General features: G+C 32.4%; 1 protein-coding gene across 1 annotated transcript in view; it reads left to right on the forward strand.

The window, feature by feature from the left end:
• FAT4 (FAT atypical cadherin 4) overlaps positions 1-26,754 on the forward strand; it is a 179,439-nt gene that overhangs the window by 12,192 nt on the left and 140,493 nt on the right. The window lies entirely within an intron of this gene.

The following is a 26,754-nucleotide window of genomic DNA, read 5'->3' on the forward strand; positions in this document are numbered from 1 at the left end:
TTAAGGAACATTATGAAACACTGAGGAGGGACACCTGCGTGGCTCAGTCGGTTAAGTGGCTGCCTTTGGCTCAGGTCCTGATTCCAGGGTCCTGAGGTCAAGTCCAGAATCAGGCTCCTTGCTCAGCAGGGAAAGCCTGCTTCTCTCTCTGCCTCTGCCTGCCACTCTGCCTGCTGTGCTCTCTCACTCTCTCGCTCTCTGACAAATGAATAAATTAAAAGAAAAGCAAAGCAAAGCAAAGAAAAGAAACATTGAGGAAATTTTAATGGACATTGACAGACCCTGATGGACAATTGATAGTTGGGAACCATGGTGTTGTTACTGATTATTTATTTCAGACGATTTGATATTTTTCTGAAATATTTTGTCATTTATAGATATATTTACAATGAATTGTGTCAGACAGTGGTAAGTACTGGGTTTTATCTTGCCTTCACAACACTCTTGGAGGTATAACAACATCTCATTTTTCAACAAATGACAATACTGAGGCTAGTGAAGGTTAAGTTTATGGAGCTGGTTTACAGTGAAAGCAAGGTTTGAACTCAGCGGTCTGAACCCACAGTATGTACTTTTAATCTTCACACAGCACTGATTAACATTTTAAGAATGGTTGATACTTTCTGCAGTCTCATAGGCATGCAATTTTTGCTGGGTAAAAAGTTGTTTTCATATTTTAATACCTCTTCATACTAGTGACAAGAAATACTGGGTAAATTTTAATTTAGGCAATGATCAAGTAGTAGCATTACTTTAGCTCCCTATTAATCTTTATTTAGGTTAGGCTTTAAAGAACAGACCTACAATTTGTAAGGTCCTTAAAGTTAAGGTGGGAATATATTTCCATTTTGATTTCTGAAACTTGGGATGGGAATATATTTCCATTCTTCCAGTTACTGCCTCATTTATATTCTTCCCTTTACAGCAAACTTTTTGGAAAAGTTGCATATTTCTTTCTTTCTTATTATCTCTTAAATTTGTCTCATCAAACTTAACTTCTGCCACTCCAATGAATGTTTCTCTTGCCAAGGCCACCATAATAGCCACATTTCTACATCCAATGGTCAGTTCTCAGTGCTCATTGTATAATTACTTCTAAGTCATCATACTGTGGATTTTTCATCCTATTTCTTGGAACAATTTCTTCTCAGCCTCCTTTATCAGTTTCTCTCCATGTCCTTAAATTCTAAATGTTGTAATGTCCATGGAATCCTTGAAAATACTTCTCTTTTCAGTGCACACAAATTCTCTTGAGAATCTCAATCTTATGATTTTAAGTAACATATACATTGATGACTCCAAAATTTTGTCTCTACCCTATGTATTTCCTCTAAACCCCGTATTTATATAACCAACTACTTACTCATTATGTTTAATTAGTTTCTTAATAGATATTTTAACATTTCCAAATTTGAGCTTCTGTTATCTTCCCCAGCAAAGATGTATTGCACCCCTAATCATCTCTTTCTCAATTGATGGCAGCTTCAATCTTTAATTGTTCAACTCAGAAAACTTGGAATCATCTTTGACTCCTTACCATCCTATACACAATCTGATTAGCTAATCCTGGATATCTTAAAAATATATCCAGAAATTGGATCATTTCTCATTGCTTCTATCATTACTATCTTTTTTTTTTTTTTAAGATTTTATTTCTTTATTTGACAGACAGAGATCACAAGGAGGCAGAGAGGCAGGGAGGGAGAGAGAGAGGAAGGGAAGCAGGCTCCCTGCTCCTCTCTGCTGAGCAGAGAGCCCGATGTGGGGCTCGATCCGAGGACCCTAGGATCATAACCTGAGCCAAGGGCAGAGGCTTTAACCCACTGAGCCACCCAGGCACTCCCCCCCCCCACCACCACCACCATTACTATCTTGATCTAAGACACTTTCATTCTTTCTTAGATCATTGAAGACATTTTCTTATTGATTTCCAATATCTTATCCTACTATTTTCTTCCCTTGCTTGTCTGCTTTACCCATACTGGTGTCTTGCTATTCCCAGGACTTGCTAGGAACATACCTGCCTTGGGAGCCTTTCCTTCTGGCCCTTCCTTCTGTATAAAATGCTCTTTCCTCTAAATACCTATTCAGATAATTTTATCCCATTCGGATAATTTCCTTCCTTCAAGTATCTCACACTGTAATTGAGAATTAATCTTCCTTTCCTAACATCACTGTAGCACCATCTCGTCCTACCAGATCTCCATTTCTATGCTATAGTTTTTCATATTCCTTTTCCATAGGATTTAGCAGTCTCCTGAACCAGCCTCTTCTTATCTCCCAAATGCTAAATGTTGGAATACCCCTGGAATCAGTTCTTGAAATTCATCCCTTTCTAATCTACACTATTCTGTTGAGGAGCTCAATCAATCTCATTAATTTCAAGTATGTATGTATGTATGTATGTATGTATCTATCTATCTATCTACCATTTCCAGTAGATGTGTAAGTATGTGTGATATAATTTACTGATCTATAATTTTCATTATGTTTTACCTGTCTTTCTCCCAGTAGATCGCCCTATGTGACCAGCTTTTGTCAGTTACTTTTGACTTTTTCCCTCCTATCTCTCCTTACTGCACTTGCTCAGTGGCCACAGTGAGGGCCCCAGGTCCCAGCCTAGCGTGTTCCTGGCTCTGAGTCTTTGTGCTAGTTGTGCCCTCTGCCTGGAGTGCTTGCTTCTTGCTTCCCTCCCATCTTTTCTTGAAGTCACTTTGCCAAGTTCTCCTTCCCTTAACCTTCCTTTTTCTCTTTTCTTCTTTGTGTTTCTACTTAGACTCTGTCATCACCCAACATAACACATATGTTACTTCTTTATTTTGTTTACGATATGCCTTCTCTCTAAAATGTATGTTCCACAAGGGGAAAGGTTTTCATCTGTTTATTACTGCTATATTCCCAGTACCTACAGTAGGGCTGGCTCAATTCAGACATCCAGTAAATATTTGATAAACTAAGGAATTACTATTGAACACATTGCAAATAAACTCATTGATGGCTAGGAACTTAGTCAGCGATGCATGCTGAAGTAAAGGAGACATTTTTCATATCTCAAGCCAAGCTATGGAGCTTCTTTTGAAATTAGTGAAGCTAGCTAATTGGCAAGGACTGATTTTTCTGAATAAAATGACAGTGGCTGTAAGAGTTCACTGGTGAAGAGCCTTGTAACCCAATATTCAGAAGTCATTAGTGTCTGAGGTACAGTGAGATCACTAAGGCTTATTTTATAGATATGTCAGTGAAGTAGAACATTTTTGAATATATATCACAATGTAGCTACACTATTACCATGTCTTCTCATTTTCTTGAAACTCATCTAATTTTGCTTCAGAGGGAAAATCTGAACTTATCCATAAGCCATGTTGCTCTTGAGCAAACAAATGAATACATAGAAACTTTAAGAAATCAGTACTTTCAATATTAATACATTTAGGTACTGTTATTCTTTTTTTTTTTCAAATTTACCATCCCTGATCAACATTTGACATCGGCAATATTAGTAAATTTGATTAATAAAATACAGCAGAGAAAATGTTGCTTACTAATTCATCTTGACTGAGGGTTAGTTGGCAGAATGTATGCTCTTGATTTGGAAAAATCTTGATTCAAATGTTGTCACAGATACTCTCATCTTCCTCATCTGTAAAATCTGAATGACAATACTAATTTCAGAGATTATTGCAAGGAGGGGTGAAAGATTATTGCAAGGAGGGGTAGAAGAGGGGTGAAGTTTATGTTTCCTCCTCTTTTCTCCAAAGTACAGATATTCACAGACTTTTAACATTAAGAAAAAATACTTTTATTTCTAAAGTGTTTTGGGATGCTCCCCTTCTTTTTTCTTGATTTCCCTAACAAGTCTGTAAGGAGGTAATTCAGACGTTCTCTCCATTAAGGAAAAGACAGAGAATTTCATGATTTGTGTGTGGTCACAAATCTAGACTACATCTGGGTTTTTCTAACTTTAGTCAAACATGCTTGACATTAAGCCACACTGTCCAGTCTGTGGTTAAATTAATGTTATTTACCCATCCACCATCTTATTGTTGTTGACATAATTCAGTAATAGTTATATTCCCTTAAGTGAAGTAATTTATTAATCCAGAAACTTTGTTGAGAAGCTTAGTTGCTTAAGAAACATTAAAATATTAGATTGTTCGTTGTCCATTTCGTTTTTGAAGCCTTATCTTTGATTTAGATGGAGAATGTTCGTCTCTCCATTTTTCAGTGATGGTAGTGAAATATCAAGTACCATGAAATTGTGTGTTTATTTGTGAATCAATTTTGAAAATAATTATTTTAATCAGCTACCTAATGCAGTCCTCTTAACTGAAGTCAAATTATCTTCATCAAATGAAGGTGAAACTATCTTTTATTCAAAACTATTTTGATTTTTATGAGACATATAGATTCTGGTAACTTCCTAAGTGAGAGTTTTATAATTCATAGTTAAAATGTTTCCCTGAAAATAAAAATATTTTGCTACTTACTGAAAATTTCAAAATAAGCACATGCCCAGAGACAAAGGGCTTCCCTCTTGGTTGGTGCAGTATTCTATTACATATAATTCTATGGTCAAAATAATTACAGTTTATATTTACGTATACCTTCCTTTTACTCTACAATAGATTTGAAGCAGTTTGCAATAAAAGAAAAAAATAATTTAATGAATCTCTTATTTATGTATGTGTATACATTTTTTTCTAAAACTAGGGGCCTAAGAGGAATTTGTCTCACATATGCTCAAAAAGAAATCTTTTTTGGGAGATGATTTTTTTTTAAATGGTACCCTCACTAGTACAATGACAGATTTTCAACATCTTTTTATTGTGATATCTATTACTGTGGGTTTATGGCAAATTGTAATAAAAGTGTGATTCTGACAAATTATTTATTTATGTATCAGAAGAGAGTCCCCATTGGTAAAGCACTTATGTTTGGTTTTATTTCATGTGGTGAGTTAATATTTTATATACAAAGAACATTCCTGTTGGGGTTTTCACATTAACATATCTGTAGCACATCACAGGGAAAACCTGACTTACAAGGGTTTTCAGTACAATTTTAACTTAATTTATGAGGAGACTGGTAATTTTAAAGGCAAAATTGGTTAATTTAAGGCAATCATTTAAACACTGGGCACAGATCTAGCAATCTGTTTCTTGGATTGTGTCTGTTTCTTAGAAACAGATACAGAGTTACTAAATGTTACTTGAATTGACTGTATTGCTTTATTGTAGCATTTTCCCTCAGCAATAGCCACATGTCCTTTACTTGCTACAGAAAGTTAATTCATCCTTTATCTTCTAAGATGGTACATTAAATTCTCCACTAAGAATATTAAAATACTAATTCATGTGTACAGCTAAGCAGGACAGAACTGCTCATATTACAATGCCATCTGAATATTTTAGTACTTTGCATAATAAAATAGGGAAAGTTATTTGTTTATCCTCTGAGGTTGTAATTGGTTACAAGTAAATAATGAGTCCTTAGTATTTGAAGACCAGAGCCTGGCAGATTTAGTACACCACTTGACCTCTGACTTTCTAGAAAATAAAGAAAGTGGGAGCAAAATTTTTCTTTATAGGACAAGACGATTTGGGATGGGAGAGACAACACAAGGTTGCCAAAAATTTGGGTCAAATTTGGCTATGGCTAAATATGGCTATGGCTGATAGAGGTATCTAGTATTGTATCTTCTTCTCAGCATGTTTCTTTGTGTCAGTGCATTTATACTGAGATGAAGAATATTTTGTTGCTCAGCAATCAAGGAAAAATACATTCAGAGAATCTGTTTTTGTTAAAAAAGAAAACAAACAAACAACAACAACAAAAAAGGTTGTAGTAGATATTAGAGAGTGGAAGATCAGGCAGTATTTCTAGGAGATTCTTCTGGAGGGAAGTTTTTGTTACACATGTCTGAAATTAAATAAATCACTCTGTACATTTTACTTCTTAGATTGTCTCTACCTTCTACCTCAAATTCTATTTGGAAACAATGGCCTAAATAAATACTTATATTAGTCAATATTATAAGTTATAATGCACAGGGTAAACATTTGAAGAAGTAAAACTACACTTAAATTTCACTTTCATAACTTCAATTTTTCTATTTTATTTTCAAACTTTGATTAAGGGACTTAATGTGTATTTCACTTTCTGAAGGAGTTTTATGTTGTTCTTAATAATTGAGTGCAGTTGTGCATGCATGGTTAAACACTAAAATAAACATAAATTTGGGAGTCAGAATAATTATGTTCAAGTCTTGGTTTTATCCTGTAGTGCTATGTGACCTTGAGGCAGAGGCTAAACTTCTCTGAGCCACAGTGCCTTCATCTGTTAAAGGCAGGGAATTCTAACCACTTACGTTATTAATGGTTGTGACAAAAACGTCCACTACACATAGCAGTGCAGATTTTCCTGAAAGACTTTTTGGTTTACTTTTATTGATGCTACAGTCAGTTACTCCTTGTGTGGTCCAGAAGGCAATGATTTAAAAAAAAAAAAAAAAGATAAACAGCTACTGGTATGTAAATAGCTACTGTTTAGTCAGGAATTAAGATGACATTTCTAATGCTACCAAGCGGAAAGGAAACAAAACTAAACTTCTAAGTTCTCTTTCCTAGTTTTAGGAAAATTAATAAAGATGCCTATTAAAAATTATCTCTGTGATAATTTTTTCATGATAATATAACAGGTTGAAAAGTAATTTTTAAGTGGTGGTGGCTGTTGAGCTGAAAGACATAACTAAGGAAAGAAAGATTGTTAAGTAAGATAGGGGAGTGAAATAGTTTTCAAAATATCAAGTTTGCCCATGATTTAGGTAAATTGCAGCAATTTAATACATATAAAAACATGTAAATATAATACAAAGCCAGATAAGCATTATCTAATTTATACACTATGTTCTAATAAAAGTGTCAAATATTAAAGACATTTTTCTCAATATTTGGAGCTTTTCTAAAGCAGCTCTGCAAAATAGATTTCACAAAAGAGAACACTGATGCTTTCATACCTATTTCACAGAGCCTTTGAGAAATAAAACAAATAAATGTACACAGCATATTTCCCCCAAATATGTATTAGGTCACCTTTTTCATCTCCACAGATGGTAATTTTGTCTTTGACTAACCAAGATATCAATATAACATTGAGGACTGCATGAATGGAACCTCGTCTTTTCATTCCTTCCTTTAAATAAGAGCAAGTTTGAGAGCTTTCTTGCAGTTTTTCCCAAAAGAGAATTCAACCTACTTAGGATTTCTAGTCTTCTTCTAAGATGGAATATGGGCATAGAAACAGAAGAGATGTGGATCTTTTTCCTGGCCATTTGTCCTGATGTATATGTCCACCTTGCTAAATCTTTTTCTGCACATTCTCACTTAGGCAATAACCAAGGACCTCTAAATTAGGACCTTGTTCTTATTTTTTTTTAAGTTTTTATTTAAATTCCACTTATATGACATACAGCGTAACATGGAGTTTGAGTTAACATAAGCTCACCATTGGGCTCAACCCAGAGATCCTGTAGTGTTCCTGGTCTCTGGCTACTTCTCAGTCCTAATGTGTGTCCCCTTCCTCACAGTTTGGACAAGGGTCCATTCTGTGCTGCTACCATCTCTGACCTTAAGAGCTACCTTTGCTCTAAGATGCCTCTGCACATGTTTATATTTGATGACATATTTTCTTAGGAATTATATTTAATCATCTGTCTTCCACATTATTTCCATCTCTGGTAATGGTTATTAAACAATAGCAACATGTTTATTAACTAATAATTATTGAACAATAATAGCAACTACCTCCTAAAACAATGTGAATTATTTATTAAGAACAGATGGCAATTCATGCTTTTTAATTCAAACCTCAAAATAATTCTGTGAAATAGATGCTGCTACTATCATTTTACAGATGAGAAAACTCAGGCTTAGGAAGGACAAATTTACTCACTTTGAGCCATACAATTAGAAAGACAGAGAGCAGAGATTGGAACCCAGGCATTAACTCCAAAACTCATCCCTGCCAATATGCAATTCAGCTGAAGTTGCTGACCAAGATATCAGTTTGGGAACTTAAAAAAAAGTTTGGGAACTTAAATATCTATCTATCTATCTATCTATCTATCTATCTATCTATCATCTATATGTGTGTGTGTGTGTCTGTGTGTGTGTGTGTGTGTGTGTGTGTGTGTATAATAACATGAATGCTTTTTAAGGTATCACTTTTAAGTCTTTTTGGAATGAGTCAGATTTTAACAATGTAGATGCAGGATTTTAAGCAAATAAATCTGGAAAATATTTTTTAAAATATCGCTGGTATCACTGGAAACAGGAATATATAAAAATATTACTTCATTTGAGAAATTTTATTGTTTCTATTTGGAAATACTCAACTGAAGCAAAATTTAAACTTTTAAAAATATTTTAATTTTTGTAACTACTAAAAGTAGTTTGATTAGTTCTCAAAACTTAATGCACGTAAGAATCTCTTATATGGATAATTATTTGAAATGCAGACTGTTTTTCAGAAGATTCAAGAAAGATCCTTGGAACCTGTCTTTTTTTTTCCCCCCTCAGTTCTGCAAGTGATTCTGATGCAAATGGTCACAGAACTCATTGTAAGACACCATTATTCTTTACTAGGTTAGGTTTTACACAAGCAATTAATCACACTTTTGCAAATTTGGAAAACTCTTCTCTGAACCAGCAGTGGTAGTATTATTGTAGGATCAACACAGGAGCATTGGTGTATAGATATATTTTCTAATTTGATATCTATTGAAAAATAGTATGACAATATGACAATAGTTGACAAGATATAGCAAGTATGTATAACAACTAGTGAAATAATATAATGTAAATTGAAATAAAAATGTACACTCTCCTATTTATTGATTAATTAAGCTCATGTAAATGTGTTATAAATAGCTACATGACTTTCAGTATTCCCTTACTGTCTTCTCAGAAAGTACTTTTTAACAATATAGCTTTTATCTATTATCTACCTACCTTTAAATTTGTTATACATTTAGAAAGAAGATGAGAACAATAGATTTTGTTAGAATATGTCAAATTTTAAGTGATTAAAACTTCTTAGGAAAACAACATTTCACAAAGATACACAAGGAGAACAACAATATGGAAGAACTATGTAATATTCATATGTCCATAGAGCCATTCCCAGGACAGTATATTTAAAAGGAACTGAAATAAAGATCTTTTGCTGAGAACAGAATGTATGAAGTGTATTTAAAAGTACATCAGGTGACCTGAGGTGGTAGATATATAGGAATTTATGGTAATATTAGAGATTTAGACTTTAAAAGTTAATAATATATTATGACCTTTACTAATTTGAGGATGACCTCTTTGTTTTCATATTATACTTCAATAATGTTCTATTACCATTAGTGTAGAGTCTCAAAGTGTTCCTTATTTCTGAAGTTTTCTGAAAAGTGAAATCATGGGAGTATAAAAAAATCACTTATGAGAAAATTGATTATTAATAGAACTATTAAAGAAATTTAGGATCCATTGTGTACTCAACTAAATCTATCATGCTCTCATTATCTTTTTTACATTCTGACTTTTATACTGTGTAGTGTATTTTAATTTTATGTATATTCTACCTTATCTAAAAGCATTTATGTTTACGAATAAGAGTATTTTTACCTCCAGCAATCAAGATACAATCAGTAGCTATACATGTAACATTCTATATGTAACAGAGTAAGAGAACACTTGAAAAAAAATGTAATTTCACTTAATTGAAACATGTGCCCAGCCATCTGGAACACTCCTGCATAATATAGAGACATTTGGCATTTTAAAGAAAGGATTTTGAATTAAACCAGAAATCTTTTGTGTCTTCAAAAGACATTGATTTATTGAGACTATGTGTGGCTTTCCCTCATATACAAAAGATTAATGATTTCCTAAATGTCCTTTCATTCTTTCATTTTATAAAACGAATATGTACAGTTAAGCAAAATGACATCTGAGGTTCTGTGAACAAAGATGACAGGAAATATTCCAAAGTATTTTGTTTGAAAAATTCATCTCATGGTAACAAAATATATTTTTCCCAAAATTAAAAAAAATGATCTTGACATTATTGAATGATGGTTGAATGAATGGATGAATAAGTAAATAGACAGCTATCTTAATATTACACATGAGTGATTTATATGAAGAACATTAGAGAGTACTATAAAATCATTCTACCCTGTGGTCTATAAACATCTTAATTTTCAGCATGGTGATTGATGTTGATAAGCTTAAACATCAAGCATATCTTACCAGTATGAAGTAGTTTATAGGAAGATGTTTTTGAGAGTAAAATTTATTTAAGTTCAATCAAAATCTTGTAATTCAAGTATTAAAAAATATCTTTAATGTTATCAATTATGAAATTGAAATTGTTGCTATACTAGCTCTTTTATATTATTTTTGATTTTTATTTAGAATCTGTAAATGAAGTTATGCATGTATTATTTACACTTAAGAATCTTGAGTCCCCTCTTTAGTGGTCTGTTTTAATGGATAATGTTCATGTAGAATAGTTACCAGAGACATAGATTTTGGTTATTTCTTGTCCAGGACACACACAAATCTTCATAATCAAGTAAATTAAAAGATTTTATGTAATTACATATATACAGGGTTGGTGAAAAGGGTTATATCAACAAAAATAGGAAAATAAATCTTAGGATCACCAAGGAAACCCTGAAAACTCACTTGAACATGAATAAATTTAATCAATTAGCTCTTTATTGACTGATCAGAACTCTGTTTCATTGACTGACATTTATATATTCTGAATTAAAAATATAAAAAGAAATGCCTAACTATGTGTGCATAAAGCATGTCTTATGGTGTCTAAAATTGTTAATAACTAGTTTATCTTATGAAAGGGATTCATTAAGTTTACCAATAATTATAATTGTAGTGATTTGAGATTTTATAATTTCTTGATTTATCATTTTAAAATTCTCTATGTGAGAATAGCTGATTATCTCTTTCACTATATGTTTTCATGAGGAACATATTAACTTTGTAGAAAAATTAATAACTAAATTATTTTTAAGTTAAATAATTAAAATATTTTACTGGTCTTACCTAAAGTAAATTCATTTTAAGAGTAGACTTATAATCAAATAATATTCAGGTAATTTATTAAAGTATTATATGATATTTTATTTAGTTTTACAGTGTGCTTTGGGTTCTAATGTAGATATATCTAAATTAAAAAAAAAACTAAAAATAGTATTTTTAATTTGAGAGCCTGAAGTATGTTATATACATCTAAAAAAGTGCTTTGGTTAGCATATGACTTTTTATTCAGTGTGCAAAAGGTTTCTCCTAGGTTTTTTTTTTTTCATATTAAGAAATTCAGATTTTTGTGTTCTCACTTTTTAAGGCTCTTTTCTATTTCAGACTGCTATTTCTGTATCCATTAGATTATTACTACTGAATGATGGCCATATTATCTTCTTTGGATTTTTACTTTCTATATTAGGCAATACATTTCAATCTGTACTATAAATCATCTCATTACACTTGCAAAATACTTCTTTTCTCAAGAAATTTATTTAGGCTGCTACTACAGAGAGCAAGATCAATGGCCAAGACTTGTTAGTCGAACTTTTTCCTGTTTCATATATATACAGTTCAATAACTATACTGTTATGTTTTATAATGTGCATGCATATACATCCACTAACCTAAAAAATATTGATGAATTCTTTGTGCATAGTTCATATTCTAAGCCAAATAAGCATGTGTTTGCCATTGTATTTTATTTTAATTTAGGCTTCTAAATTAAAAAGATGTTTATTTATTTATTTATTTATTTATTTATTTATTTATAAAATTTTTATTTATTTATTTGAGAGAGAGACAGTGAGAGAGAACACGAGAGGCGAGAAGGTCAGAGGGAGAAGCAGACTCCCCATGGAGCTGGGAGCCTGATGCAGGACTCGATCCCGGGACTCCGGGACCCTGACCTGAGCCGAAGGCAGTTGCTCAACCAACTGAGCCACCCAGGCGCCCAAAAAGATGTTTTTTTAAAAGACTTTTTTCTTTTCTTATTTACTATGAATATACCCTTAAATATTAAAACATTCCTTAAACAATGCATTTGTTACAATTTAATGTGATCATGACTAGCACTTAAATATTTTGTAGATGTCATCATACCCATATAATGTTATTCTTTATAATAAAAACAGTTGGTTGAAGAGCAAGACAAAATGTTGTATTACTCCATACCTAAGAATACTAAAATGAAATCTGAAATGCCACCATGTAAAACTTTGTTCATTCATTTCAATGCTCTTTTTATTTCTTTGTTATTAAATTAAATCAGAATTTTTAAAGAGAGAATGTTTCACCTATGTACAACTCTTCTGAGTAAATATCTAAAGCAAAAGAATCAATGCTATATATAATTTTGAAACTGTACATTGGGTTATAATGAATTATACTGATTAAAATTAATTGTACAACTGCTTTAGTTATTAGATAGTAAATGTTCTGCAGCATTTTTACATAATTTCATGTAGAAGCTACATAAGTTTTTTAAGAAATCAATCAATTTTGCAGTTTTAAATTCTATCCAGTGAGTACTTTGAGAAACACCTGTGGTTCTTATATTTAGGACTGTATATTTTCCCGTAAAAGCTATGGTATGTCTTTTAAAATCTGCAAGTCCTCCTCTGCATATTGATAGCTTACTCTCCATTGGTCAGTGCAAATATTTTCAGGAACAAGTCAGTATTTTACTCTAGGTTTGTTGTCCTGTATCTTCACTGGTTTAAAAACAATGATGAATGAAGCAGCTTCAGTTCAGGTGGTGTTTGCTTTTCAGTTTCCTGGGTCTGGGGCTATAATTTACAGCCTTAGGACCAGACCCCTCCCACTTTTCCACTGTGTAGTCATCTGCTGACTGTTTTAATGGATCCCAGTAATCAATCAGGAACTTTTATCTAATTTAGAATCCCATTTAGTTAGAAGATGAAACTTTAATTTTATCTCTTAGTATAGTATTACTAGCAGTCCTTAATGATTTTATTTATCTCAGACTTTTGAAGATATTTTTTAAAATTTGAGTTTGTGTACCAACTACCTAGTATGTGAAGAACTTCACTGCTTAGAAAATTAAATAAAAAAATAAATATTGGCCCTTCTCTGATAAAAAAATTTGAGAAGCCACAATATAGAAAAAAAGGAATGTAGCAACAACTTTGTGAGAGCAGACAGAGTAAATTAGTTGACCACATTATTAGGTATGTTAATTTGAAAGGGCTTTCAGAAGAGAGGTTTGACCTTGGACTTACAGGAATTGCTAAATGCAAGTGGGGAGGGAGAAAACGCCAGGCACTTTCTAAAGGCAAACCCAACCCAGAACTGTATAAAATGGGGATCAAGTACTGATCAAGTTGCTGAGCTGGTTACAGACCATGTTCTGTTGTAATAGATGAACAGATAGAGATTAGGGTTTTGATGGGAGTGGCAGGAAGTGAACAGGAGACGTGCATTAGGACAGAGAGATTTTCTTGAAATGTTATACATTTTTTAAGTTCCCAGGGATATCTCACAGCTCAATTACTGCAATGAAAGAAAGTTTCTTACGTCTCACATTCAAGTCTTTAATTCTTTTTGTACTTATTTTTGTGTAAGAGGTAAAAAAGTAATTATTCTTTTATAATTAGCTGTCCAGTTTTCCTAATACCATTTATTGAAAAGACTGTCTTTTCCCCATTAAATATTCTTGCTTCTTCTGTCACAGATCAAGTGACCATCTATGAGCAGTTTATTTTGGGGTTCTCAATCTTGTTTCATTGATTGTGTTTATTTTTAGGACAGTACCATACTATTTTGATTAGTATAGCTTTGTAGTATATTTTGGAATCTGGGGTTGTGATGCCTCCAGCTTTGTTCTTTTTCAAGATTGCTTTGACTATTCAAGATCTTTTGTAGTTCTACACAAATTTTAGGATTATTTGTTCTAGTTCTGTGAAAAATACTATTGGTATTTTGATAGGGGTTGCATTAAATCTATAGTTTGCTTTGGGTAATTTGGACATTTTAACAATATTAACTCCAAACACATGAGTTTATCTTTCCATTTATTATATGTGGAATCCAAAACAAAACAGAACAAACAAACAAACAAACAAAAAACCAGACTTTTAAATACAGAAAATAAACTGGTGGTTGCCGAAGTGGGGATATGGGTGAAATAGGTGAAGAGGATTAAGAGGGATGAACTTCCAATTATAAAGTAGTCACAAAGGTGAAAACTACAGCATTAAGAGTATAAGCAATAATATTGTAATAATGTAGGTCACAGATGGTGATAGGCTTATTGTGTTGAGCACCAAGTAAAGTATAGAATTGTTGAATCAATATGTTGTACATCTGAAACTAATATAAAATTGTATGTCAGTTATAATCCAGTAAAAAAAAAAAAGTTCCTGATAAATGTTGAAAGGTGCTGTAAATTTTACCAGAGCATATCCAAGAGACATTAAGTGTGGACTTTGAATAAAACATCTTTAGTGTCTACGGTGGTGCCTGGTACAGGGCAATGATCAATAAATTTGAAGAAATGAATTCATTAAAGTGAATTTTATGAATAACTGGGTTTAGCTACTTTGGTGTTATTGTAGCTATTGCCTTCAGATTATTTTCTCTTTTAACTTTACGAGGTATGTTTGTAATTTGCTTGTATTTCAATTTCTAATTGAAAGAAGGATCATTCTCTAATCACAGTCCGAGGATTGCTAACACTTTCTTGTACACATTATAGGTGATCAAAAATTTTGTGAAATTGGTGAAGTAGGTGAATGTCCAGGTGTCTCCTGGAGGGAATAGTGAATGAAGCAGGTCATTATCCTGCTTATACAATGTATTTTTACATTGGAGTAAGCAGTGGAAAATAAAAACTCTGTAAAAGAAGAAAATTGGGCAGTGAGGTTGCTGACTTTGCCTTCTCTGTGTTTTGGACTTGGAGATTCTAAGTTTGAAGTGATATCAGTAAAATTCAGGTTTCTTCTCTATTAACCTTGTGCTTAAGGCCAAAGAGAATGTCTAAGGACCTTTTAAGAACCATTGGGGAAAAAAAGGGATAATAATAATAAATGTTATTTTCCTTTTAGTAAGTTATTTTCCTCTAATATTTTTCTGGGATTTTTGTTCATGTTGTTATTGTAACCATTTAAATATAGCTAATCTTAGAGATTGCCTTTAATACCACAAAAAATGATACATAAATTATGTTTTGGTTTCCTTCGCTTTTTTTAGTAGAAGAAAGTATAATATAGAAAAATCTTATCTTTCAAGCTTATAGCTAGTGTGTAGATTTTTTTAGTAGCACTTAATGATTTTCCTTTCTCCTAAATATTGTCTGGCATGCATTATTAATGAACTTTGATTTGCACTTGCATATTGGACTTTCTTATTGGTTTATAATTAGATTTGAGTACACTCGGAGTTTCCAAGGGTTGTAGTTTACATATATATCTTATTTATATTTTATAGTTTATAATTTATACATATACATATAGTCCTTTAGATGTTAATAGGCAGATTTTCCCAGGTTCCCAGCCAGAGAGCACAATACTCAGTATCACAGTTAAACTGAGCTGCCTTATCTATATGAGATCAATCTTTTGGAGAAAGCAATAAAAGTTTCCTTATTTAATTTGCTTTCAACTAGACTTTTTTTCAGTTTTAAGTAATGCTCTTAGTAGGTCATTAGACTTTGAGAGTTATTCACTTTGTTAGGCCTAACACTAAAACTTTGTGTCTTTTAACTCTGATTAGTGACACTTTAATAAAGTCATTTGAAGTTCAGTGGACTGAATTTTCCAACTTTTCTGATGTTTCTATGGTCACCGAAAAGCAACCTGTATTGAAGTTGGTGTACAATCTTTTAAATGCAAATCTTGGAAAACTGTGTGTAATTTTGTGTATCTGACTTCAACACCGACTGCAAAATGTGAAGGATTAGAATAAAAGCAGTAGCAGTGGTCCTTCATTTTTGCACTTTAAGTTGGGGTACAGTAAGTAGTGGGAAATAGAAAAGTTGTCACTTGGCTAAACTTGAGTCTTTGAGGAGAAAAAATGTGTGGGTAAAACTTTTATGGCTATACTCTTTTTTTTTTATGGATAAATCAATAGCACAAAACCTCATTTTCTTCCACATGATTAGGTAAGGGCAATGCAAAGCTATTGAATCAAAATTTTCTTAGAGGTAGATCCTTCAGTTATTTTTTTCAGAAACGTAAAGGAAAAGTATGTCCAATTGGCTATAATTAAATCATGCACGGTGAACTCACTTTGGAGGAATTAATGCATTTTTGTATTGGATTGTGGACTTGAGTGAACATTTACAACACGTGAGAATGGAAAGGATGAAAAATTATGGTTGCCTTTTAGTTCACAAGAAGCCAAGGAGGCAGGTCATTGACTTGATTTTCATGGGAAGACCGACTCTAGCCTGCTCGCATATTCAGGGGCCGAACAACCTGGTATTGACAGCTCCAGTTTGGGAGGGGAACATGCAGGAGCATTGTGCCATGGTTTGTTGAGAAAAAACAAGGGAAGATTTAAAACAAAGCTGTGAAAGGAAACAGTAGTCCTTGTGTCTTGAAGCTGACTTTTCTCCTCAGTAGTGCTTCATGAAAGTGTTACCCTTTCTCTAAATAAGGTCTATACTGTGCTAAGAAAAATGTTTAAGCTGTAATTCAGTGACTCTCAAGAGTGGAAGCACTTACATACACTCTTGTAGGAAATAAGGTGGTGGCTATTAATTGCAAATGCCATAAAAAAAAAAAAATGAGCCTGAGATGTAGGCTCAGGGTTAGTCAAAAATTTTGTAAATATACTAAGAGATTCATTTTTCCAAACCAAGTAGTCTTGCATTTTTTTTATATTTTTTATATTTCTAAATCTTGATATTAATAAATTAGGATACTTGTGGTTATATATTCAATTATATAGGAAATATAGCTTAGCATTTAATTATTGCCTCAATGAATTTTTCTTTTATATCAAGTTAATTAATCCATGGGTATTTTCTATGAATTAATTTTATGGAAATAATAGAAATGTTATTATGTAGATAGAATCTAACACCAGAGATATACATTTATTTGCTAGGGATTAATACATGCTTGTGTTTAACAAGGGAGAACATCAATAAATTATGACAAAGTAATGGAGAAACGAGTGGCTAACAATAAATATAGAGCTTTTTTGAATTTTTAGTGAGTAAAAAAGTATATTGTGCAGTGTTGAAAATGAATATTGATTTGTAATGAAGCAGTCTTCTGAAGACTAATAAAAGAACAAAGGCTTTCTTTGAATTGGAATTTTTGGAGAATAACTGATATTTTGGTTATTTTGGTTCCTAAAGCTTTAATTAACAAACATCAATCACAAAAAATATTACCAATTATATATACAATAAATAGTTTATATCATATACATACCTAATGCACATAATATATAATATATATTATCTCTCTGTATAAATATTTCAATCATTGACTTACTTTATATGTAGATATAAAGACACATAAGTAGAAAGACCAGCCGATTAATGGTGCTAATTAAAAATTATAAAATAAAAATAAAAGAAGAAAGATAAACAAATACAATATAGTAACATTTACAAATATTTTTAGAAGTACAAGTAAATGTCAGTTATACTTCCAGTGGAAAAATAGTTTTCTATGACTACTTCTGTTACCAGTAACTCTTCAGTTTGTTGACTTAAAGAGATAACTGCTGACATTTAACCAAAACTGCTATTTGATATATAGGGATTTGAATGTTATATATAAAATCTGTAACATTACTAGATCATAAATAACTACTACTACATTACAATTTGTAAAAATTCTCACTTTGTTATATTGCCATTGTGGTTTGATCCATTGTTCGCTAGATTAAAATAATATACAAATTAATTTAAAGAATTAATATATCTTACCTAAAATGTTCAGATTATTTTCATACGTATTTCCTAATGTTTTGAAGAGAGCCAAGACTTTATTTATATTCATTGAACCTGAGAGATACATGACTGAAAATGAATTGACTTTTCCATTTAGATATATAACCAATTCACTTAACCATTTTATTATTTATTTATTTATTTTCAAAGATTTTATTTATTTATGTGAAAGAGAGAGAGCATGGGAGTGGGGATGGTCAGAGGGAGAAGGAGACTCTCCACTGAGCGGGGAGCCTGATGCTAGACTTGATCCTGGGACTGCTGGATCATGACCTGAGCCAAAGGCAAACACTTAACCAACTGAACCAGACAGGCATCCTCACTTAGACATTTTAAATTGTGTATACCAGTTGCTAAGAGTTTGTAATTTTATCATAATAATCATAGTGATGCCTAATAACCTTTGCATCTACTACTTGGAACTTCCAGAGTTGAAAATAGTTAAACACAATATTAAAAGAGCTAGAAAGATAACAAATTTTGGAGTCAGGGGGCTCAAGGCTCAAAATTCACATCACTTAGCCCTGAACTAGCTGTATGACATTGTGGAAATGATTTAAAAATTTCTGGCTCTCGGTTTTTTGATCCTAAAATAATTATGTTAGCACATACCTTAGTTAGTTACTGTGCATCTTAATTTATGAATAGAGTAGCACATCTAATATAGTAGTTTCTATACTGTAAGCAATATGCTTAAGGAAATAATTGTTTATCACATAAATTGGACATATCCTTTGATATTATAAGATGGTCCAATTAAAAAAAAAAACTTCAAAGGTCAGAGAACATCACAACACAATGTCAAAGTATCCACACCTATAATAGAATGGAGCTCTCTATCTGGAGGTACACTTTGGAAAGGTGAGGGATCTTTTCTGTCCCCATTTTTATGCTCATCATTGTATCCCCTGCAGTGAGGCAAATGCCTGACAGCTAAAGTGTTATCAATAATCATTGATTGAGGAAGTGAATAAACACCACAGGATTAGAGTGGGAGAAAATTAATTAATGTGAAAACTATAGTCTTAACCCAGATTGCACACTGGAGGGGCTATTTTTTTATTATATGAATAAATAAAGTAATAATCCTGAAGAATATATGTAAATAATTCAAGCAAATAATGAAACTTGGAACCATATAGTGTTGGCTCTATGGATAATATCAGCAAAAGTGATTTGATGATGTTACATTTTACTTGTGACTGAAACAAGGCATTTTTTTCCCCTAAGAAAGTGTGCAAAGTTTATTATAAAATTGAAGATGGCTTGTATTAAAATGATCACATCTGAGGCAAAATTGCAGACATTTTTTGATGCTAAATAATATAGAAAAATCTGGGAATTCTATATAGATAATTCTTGGAAAATTATAGTTGTTTTCCAAAACTCCAACCAATTTCAGGAAGAAGATCATATAGGAAATAATTAATGTGCTGGGCATATTGTATACAGTTTTGGTTGCTACAATGGAGAGTGATGCAGCAAAGAGCACATAAATTATCCAGAGAGGATTAGAAGAGTATAATGAAAATAGAGAAATAAGAGTTCCCAAGTCTAGGGAAGAAAATTTAAAAAAGCAATTTTTTGTTGAAATTTGTTTAGAATTTTACAGTATATTAAAGACAATGGCTAACATTTGTAGCTTGAAAGAGATGTATTTAGGGAAAGTAATATAATATCCAGTATTCTTTTATATATACTATATCAACACATATGTTATGGATTGAATTACATCAATATCACAAGAGATGAAGTGAGTTGAAAGTTTAAAAGAGGTTTAAATTAGTTTGTGAATGGTTTTCATATCCTTCCACAAATGGCCCTGTGCTTCCATAGTCTGAGATAGAATATTGGACCCAATGCACTGAAGTCTTTGCATTCCAGGTTAAAGGTCTCACCTAGAGAGATTTACAGGGACTTAAAGTAATACATTTTGGGAATATAATACTGAATTCACTTATAATATTTTGCTTGACATTTATATGTCACAAACTAGTTTCAAATTATATAAAGATGTGCAAAGCCCTATTTGAAATAAAAAACAAATAATTGTGATTGACTTATAAAGTGGAAGATAATAAAAACTGATTAAAAATCTGTTTTAGTACAATTCAGAGCGCTTTCATAGGCCCCAGCCTCAGTGAGAAATTTCAGACATGCATATTGAATTGACAATTACTGACTATATTAAATTTATTTTGTAACATTAGGTTTTCACGTGTAAACCTACTACTTCCAATTAAATTTGGATTCAGTAAATTTCTATCCAGTAAACCTTGGTTGTTTGGATCTTCATAAAAATGCACATTTCACATGAGTGTATAATTTATATTATGATTTCTCTTGGGTAGGACAGTTTCTTGAAGGAATACAAAGGAACAGTAAAATTTGATTCCAGCAATTCATGCACCTTAGAGCCAGTTGAATGCGGAAGTAACTTGGTTGTGTTTATCTTTGGTCACAGTCTGTCTGTCTGTCTTTTCTTTCTTTCTCCCCAACAAGAAGAGAGACTTGAAGCTTTTTCTCTACTTGGACTATGTAAATTCAAAGAACTTGAGAAAACCAAAGATTTGTGGACTGGCCCTGTATTTGCTGCAATTTTATCATTTTTTTTTCCAAATACAAAAGTCAAACCTCATCCTACTTTATTCAGATGCTCTTCCAAAGTCCTGTTCCTTAATGCTGATGATTTTTTTAATCAGTTTCAAAGACTTAGTTTCTTGTATGCAACAGAAAGCATCCAGTTTGGTCTTTGTAAGGAGTGAAAGACTAGGAAGGAAGTATGTGTTGTATAGCCCGTGTTTCGAATTAGTAGTTTTTGCTTTTGTTTACTGTGTTTCTCATTCAGCCCAAATGTCCCTATCTATAACAGCTTTGGAGAAGCACCTTTGTCCCCAGGGCTGGCCTCCAGGAAGGCTTGGATCCTTGCAAGTTTGAAGAAATGGGTACTGGCTGTCATCCATAGGAAAACAGAACAAGTTTACAGAGCTCCTGCTGATTTCCTTGAAAGTTCTCGCCCCTCCTGCACTGCAGTAAGCCATTTAATGTTACTAGGGACAGACACTAGGCAGAAAGATTTCTGAGGTATCTATTCATCTTTTCCAGTCAAGCAATCCTTACATTTGAAGAATGCCTGATACTCTAAAGCAGGGTGGTTCTGGCAATTTGTCATGAAAAGACTCTTAAATTATTATTTTTACTATCAGATTAGAGGCACAGGAATGGTGACTGAGGTTTCTCCATAGTAGATTACTGACTTCAGGCATCACTCAGCAGTTAACCAGTGCTTAGTGGACTTGCGTATGGTCATATGATGTGATTTTTTTGCAGGGCAATTAGAGTATTCTGGAAGATTTTGATCACCTAATGCAGTGATTTTCAAACTAGAGTTGAAGAGGCCTAAGGGCCAGGAGAAACTTTTACAGGTGTTTCTCTCCCTTCTCTCTTCTTAATATTTTAAGCAGAGCAGTTCCAAGTTTAAATATTTTAAATTTTTTCTTCCACCTAATATTTACTTTTAATATGACAATTAATTTTTCAAGACTAAAAAAATTATTTGAACAGAATATCTAATTACTAAGTGTTTTATTTGAAAATTTATGAGCATGCAGGTTGCCAACAGATTTGGGAAATGCATCTCTTATTCTTGACTATTCCTCTTAGAGTTATTTTCTAGTTGTTTCTTTTCAAGCCTATTTGTCAGTATTTCCAAGTATACTGTACATATTAGAGTAAGGATGATTATTAAAGTGGGACTTGGGGTCCCTGATATCAGAGTGGTTCTTCAGGTTGCCTCTCCATCTGGGTAACTGACAATACAGACACTATCCTCTGTGAGTGCTGCCAGTTTTGGCTTTGTAATTTCAACACATATGAGTTGTCCTTCAATGGAATGAAATAGGGGCTTTCCTATGCTTCTCTAACACATAGCAATCTTGGTATTAGATGGAAAAAAAAGCTAGCATCAACTGTATAGGCTGCAAGACTATATTGGATGCAGTGGTAGTATTAGAAAAATGATGCATTTCCATATTGTTCTGTCTGCAGTAGAGTACTTTGCACATAACAGGCCCTTGATGAATGCGTTTCTAATTCATAATTATCCCTCTTCTGCACCATAATGTTAAAATATGATTCTACCCTAACTTGAAGATGTTTTCAAATCCTTCTGAAATTTTAGAAAGACACACAAGGTGCATTCTTAAAAACTAATAAAGATTTTAAATGACCCAAACCAGATCTTATTTTTCAAGAAACGTTTGGCTCCATAGGAAGTTTGGCATTCAGTTAGAATGACTTCTTTATTCAAGCAGTTTTACAATAATTTGAAAATGAAAACCAGCCAGCTTTTAGTGATGATAGTCTACACAAGTTTCACCAAAATGTTACTTCATCACAAACAAAGAAACTATTCATTGCCTGTTAGGCATCATCTCAACATCCATCCACTATTGACATGTCAATTTTATATTGTTTAAGAATATGATGAAAATTAAAATTTCCATTGTTTTCTTTTTACTTTAAAATTGTATTTTGTCTCCTTGGAATTGGCCCAAAAGTGAGACAAATACATTTTAAAGTAAACACTTTTCATTATATGTTTACTATTCTTTGTCGATCTATTAGTTGGTCTAAGACTTGACGTTATCTTTGAAAGCATAAATGACTCTTTATCTTTAAAACAAATTAGTGCCTTAACAAAGGTTATGGTCACAAAGATTTGGAAGGATCATGGGTCTAGGCAAATAAGTTTCAATCACAGCAGTCTGCTGTTTTTGTAGTATGGATTACATATAGACAGCTTTACTTTTAAATGAACATATGGTACATTTTACACTAAAGTAAATTATTTAGTGGTTGAGAAATTCTGAATGAACACTACATAGACTATGCTTTGGTTGAGCGCTGTGGCATTTGAGAATTTGCAGAGTCATCAATAAAGAATTGACCCAAAAGTCTCAGAAATGTTCTATAATCAATCATCCTTTCTTCAGATTAGATTTTAATCATCAGAGGAAGATAAATATCTATGCCATTATTAAACAAATATTTCCAAAGTGAGTGTAATTTGTAAGGTAAAAAATAAATACTGAAAATACTTTACATTAAAGAATAGAAGGCTATGTCTATGTTACAAAACAAAGATCAGAAATTACATTGTTTTTTACAATATTTTAGAAAAATCCTATAAACCACTAAAGTGGTTTTGAAAAATTTTGTCCCATTTTTTTCATAGATTACCTATGGAAAAAATAAATTAACATTTTCTCAAATCAGTTGTTGCTAAAATTAATGGATTTTTTTTAATTATCAGAGTTGTTTTTTTTTTTTAATAAAGATGTTTATTTGTAACCTTCAACATATATTTTATATGCTTTGGATATAGTTTCTGATCCAAATGCAAAAAGCAATAACTAAGATACTTTGGGGTTACACATAGATAGAGTCAACTTTCAAAATTCTACACATAGACTCTTTTCATTATGGTTTGCTGTAAGTGAACTTTTGATTATGAGTATGCTGGTGAAATGGTGAACAAATTATCTCTCCCTTTTCTTGTCTATTGTATAGTCTTAGTGCCTGCTAAGTAAGAAAAGAGAGTCTCAGGCCAATTTAAACAGGGATGAAATACACCATTCTTAGTCCCAAGAAGCCAGTTCAGTTAATTTTTCCCAAGAAGAAAAATTAAACCACAGTTGAGAGGGTTATAGGCTGTAACTGGGAAATGAATATCAAGCCTCAATTGTTAGAAAAATAGAAATCAAGGAAGGTCAGATTGGTAGATGGGAGAGTAGTGAGAATAGTGAACTAGCCATGCAGAGTTTAATGAAAGGAACTGATTGGAACAATTGGATAGGAGGAAAATATATCTAAAGTTTAGTTTTTTATTTTTTTTTAAGATTTTATTTATTTATTTGACAGAGAGAGATCACAAGTAGGCAGAGAGGCAGGCAGAAAGAGAGAGGAGGAAGCAGGCTCCCCGCCGAGCAGTGAGCCCGACGCGGGACTCGATCCCAGGACCCTGAGATCATGACCTGAGCCGAAGGCAGCGGCCCAACACACTGAGCCACCCAGGCGCCCTAAAGTTTAGTTTTTAAGTTGATCAGTCTTGGATCAAACATTATATCCTTAAAGAACTGTTCAAAGAAGTATTCTCAGAATTGTTTCTGAGACTTTCTGCACTTTTTTTGGATTCAGAAATATTGAAGAAAGTCATAATAGCTTTGCTTCAACTGAACCTTTATATCACGGCAGCCTTTCCCAATATCCCACATGTTTTTTCATTCAGATATACATATAAAGAACTTTAGTATAGTCTGTACTTATTAATAATTTTGATACTTCACTTTTCTCAAAAAATTTTTGCATGTCAATTATTTATATTTTTAGTCCATTTAGTTTTAGAAGACTTTCATATGTTATATTGATACTGATAAGAAAGTTAAAGATCTTTTTAGAAAAATCTTTATTTTCAAGCAAATGATTGATATATACACTTATTAATTTTCTTTGATCTTAAAACATACTTCTCTATAGTAAAATTAAATAACCTCTAAGATACCTATTAGAATTATCTAGCTAAAACAATATTTAAAGGGTGCTCTTAGTAAATCAATAGCCTCTACATATATTAACATAACAAGATATAACAAAAATAAATTTTTTTATCCATCTCATTACAAAATCCAGACCTGGTTCTAAATGCATTTAGGTATATGGAAAGGAAAAATAACCCTACAGTGATATGATGGAAAAATATCAGAGATGTGGTTTGAATCTCAGCACTTTTTACAGCTTTATGCTCTTGGTCAAGTTACTTAGCTTTTGTGAAGACCAATTTTCTTATCTGTGAAGTGGGAAAAACACCTATATTTAGGGTTTTGTAAATATTAAAGAATGTAATTTATGTATTGCACATGTAACAGTGCTTTTTATGTTATTACAGGTAATATATTTTACATCTTTATCTCATTTATTTCTGGTGATGTGGAGACAGTGGTTCAGTCTTTTTGTTTTGTTCTACATTGATCCATGCACCCAACTCAATTGGAATGGGTGGTGCTTTATGGGAGAGGAAAAAAAAAATGTGACAATAATGGTAATGATGATGAAACTTTTCCAGGATCCTTTTCTTTTTTTTTCCCTTTCCTTTCTTTTAATTTTCTTTTCTTTCCTTTTCCTTTCTTTTTCTTTTCTTTTTTCCTTCCCTTCCCTTTTCTCTTTTTCTTTTCCTTTTTTCCTTTTCTTTTCTCCTCTCCTTTCCTAACCTTCCTTTCTTTTCTTTTCTTTGCTTTGCTTTGCTTTCTCTTTTCTTTTCTTTTTTCATTTTTAACAGATCGTCTTGCTATAGGGCCATTATCAATGCACCCAACACTCATATGTACAAGCACAAATAGTCCTTCTTTCCCTCCCCCTAATATATTTGTGTTAGAAGATTTTCTCTATCACAGCTGCATCCCTTGATTGACATAATAATATCCTCTGAGTAGCAGCCCTGCTGTTTGGATCATGTTTTGTTTTCTGTCAGCAGTGTATCACAAGTATTTTCCTCAGTGGGCTAAATAGACCCCGAGTGGGAGGCCGATAAAAGCAGCCTCGTCTTCATGCATCACTTTGAATGATTTCAAAGAGAAAAGAAGCAGCTGTGACAGTGTTCACACGAGCCACTCAGGGTGGTCTTATCTTTGTAGTCTAACAATAATAGTACACCCTGGCTTGCATTCCTCAGCTTGTGCAGAGCAAAGTCGCCTAAGAGTCATACATTTTTATTCCTTGACATGTCTTAAAATTGGATCTGTGATAAAGGGAATGACATCTTTACCTCCCTGGGTAATTTGTCTTCAAAGTAAATGTGGAGAAGTGCTGTTTATGGATTTATTGCATGTCTGAATCAATATTTATTTTATACAGATACTTGAACTAATATGTAACAGATTAGTTTATATATGCAGTCTGGAGGTTGGTTTTTTTTTTTTAATTTGATTAAGGGGATATGAAAGAAGTCTTCTATATCTGCAGGAGATTATTATAGTAATAACATTTTGTCCTAAAATTGTAGATCAAAGTTTTTGCTATTTTACAAATCACAAGTCATGTTTACATATTTGGAAATGTCCTATGAAAGAATTATTTTCAAAAGTGACTATATAATACAAGTACAAATATCAGCTAATATAAGTAAGATATAGTTGAGTTGAAGAATGTTTTATACAATGTACATACAAATGGAAGTCATTCACCAATTGATGAGGCAGCATTGCATGAAATCTCCAATAGTTCTATGTGGAACATTCATGAACCTAAAGCAATGAAAATTAAATTCCCTGAGGGTGTCACTATGTCTTTAAATTTCTCTTATTTTATAATCTCACCACACTCCCTAACATCTCCCATTGCCTTTTATCATACAAAACACATGGCAGTAATGATGAATGAATAAAATAAAAAGTAAACACACCATATGATGTGCTATATAAAATTCAGTATAAAGCAATATTCAAGTAGACACTGTAATTGATCATCATTGTGCTCATGTGTAAAAGTCTGTGTTTCTGAGCATCTGTAAATAAAAAGAAGCATTAATACTTCTCAGGTGTCACAAGTGATCATAGACTAAAATGTTTAATTTGTTTCTAGTGAATAAATGTCTGAATAAGAGAGTCTTGATTACAGTTTTTATAATGAATTTAGGCTAGTATACAATCTCTTGATCTATAATAAACATTGTTA

Source organism: Mustela nigripes, chromosome 1 (assembly GCF_022355385.1).
Source record: "Mustela nigripes isolate SB6536 chromosome 1, MUSNIG.SB6536, whole genome shotgun sequence".
NCBI lineage: Eukaryota > Metazoa > Chordata > Mammalia > Carnivora > Mustelidae > Mustela > Mustela nigripes.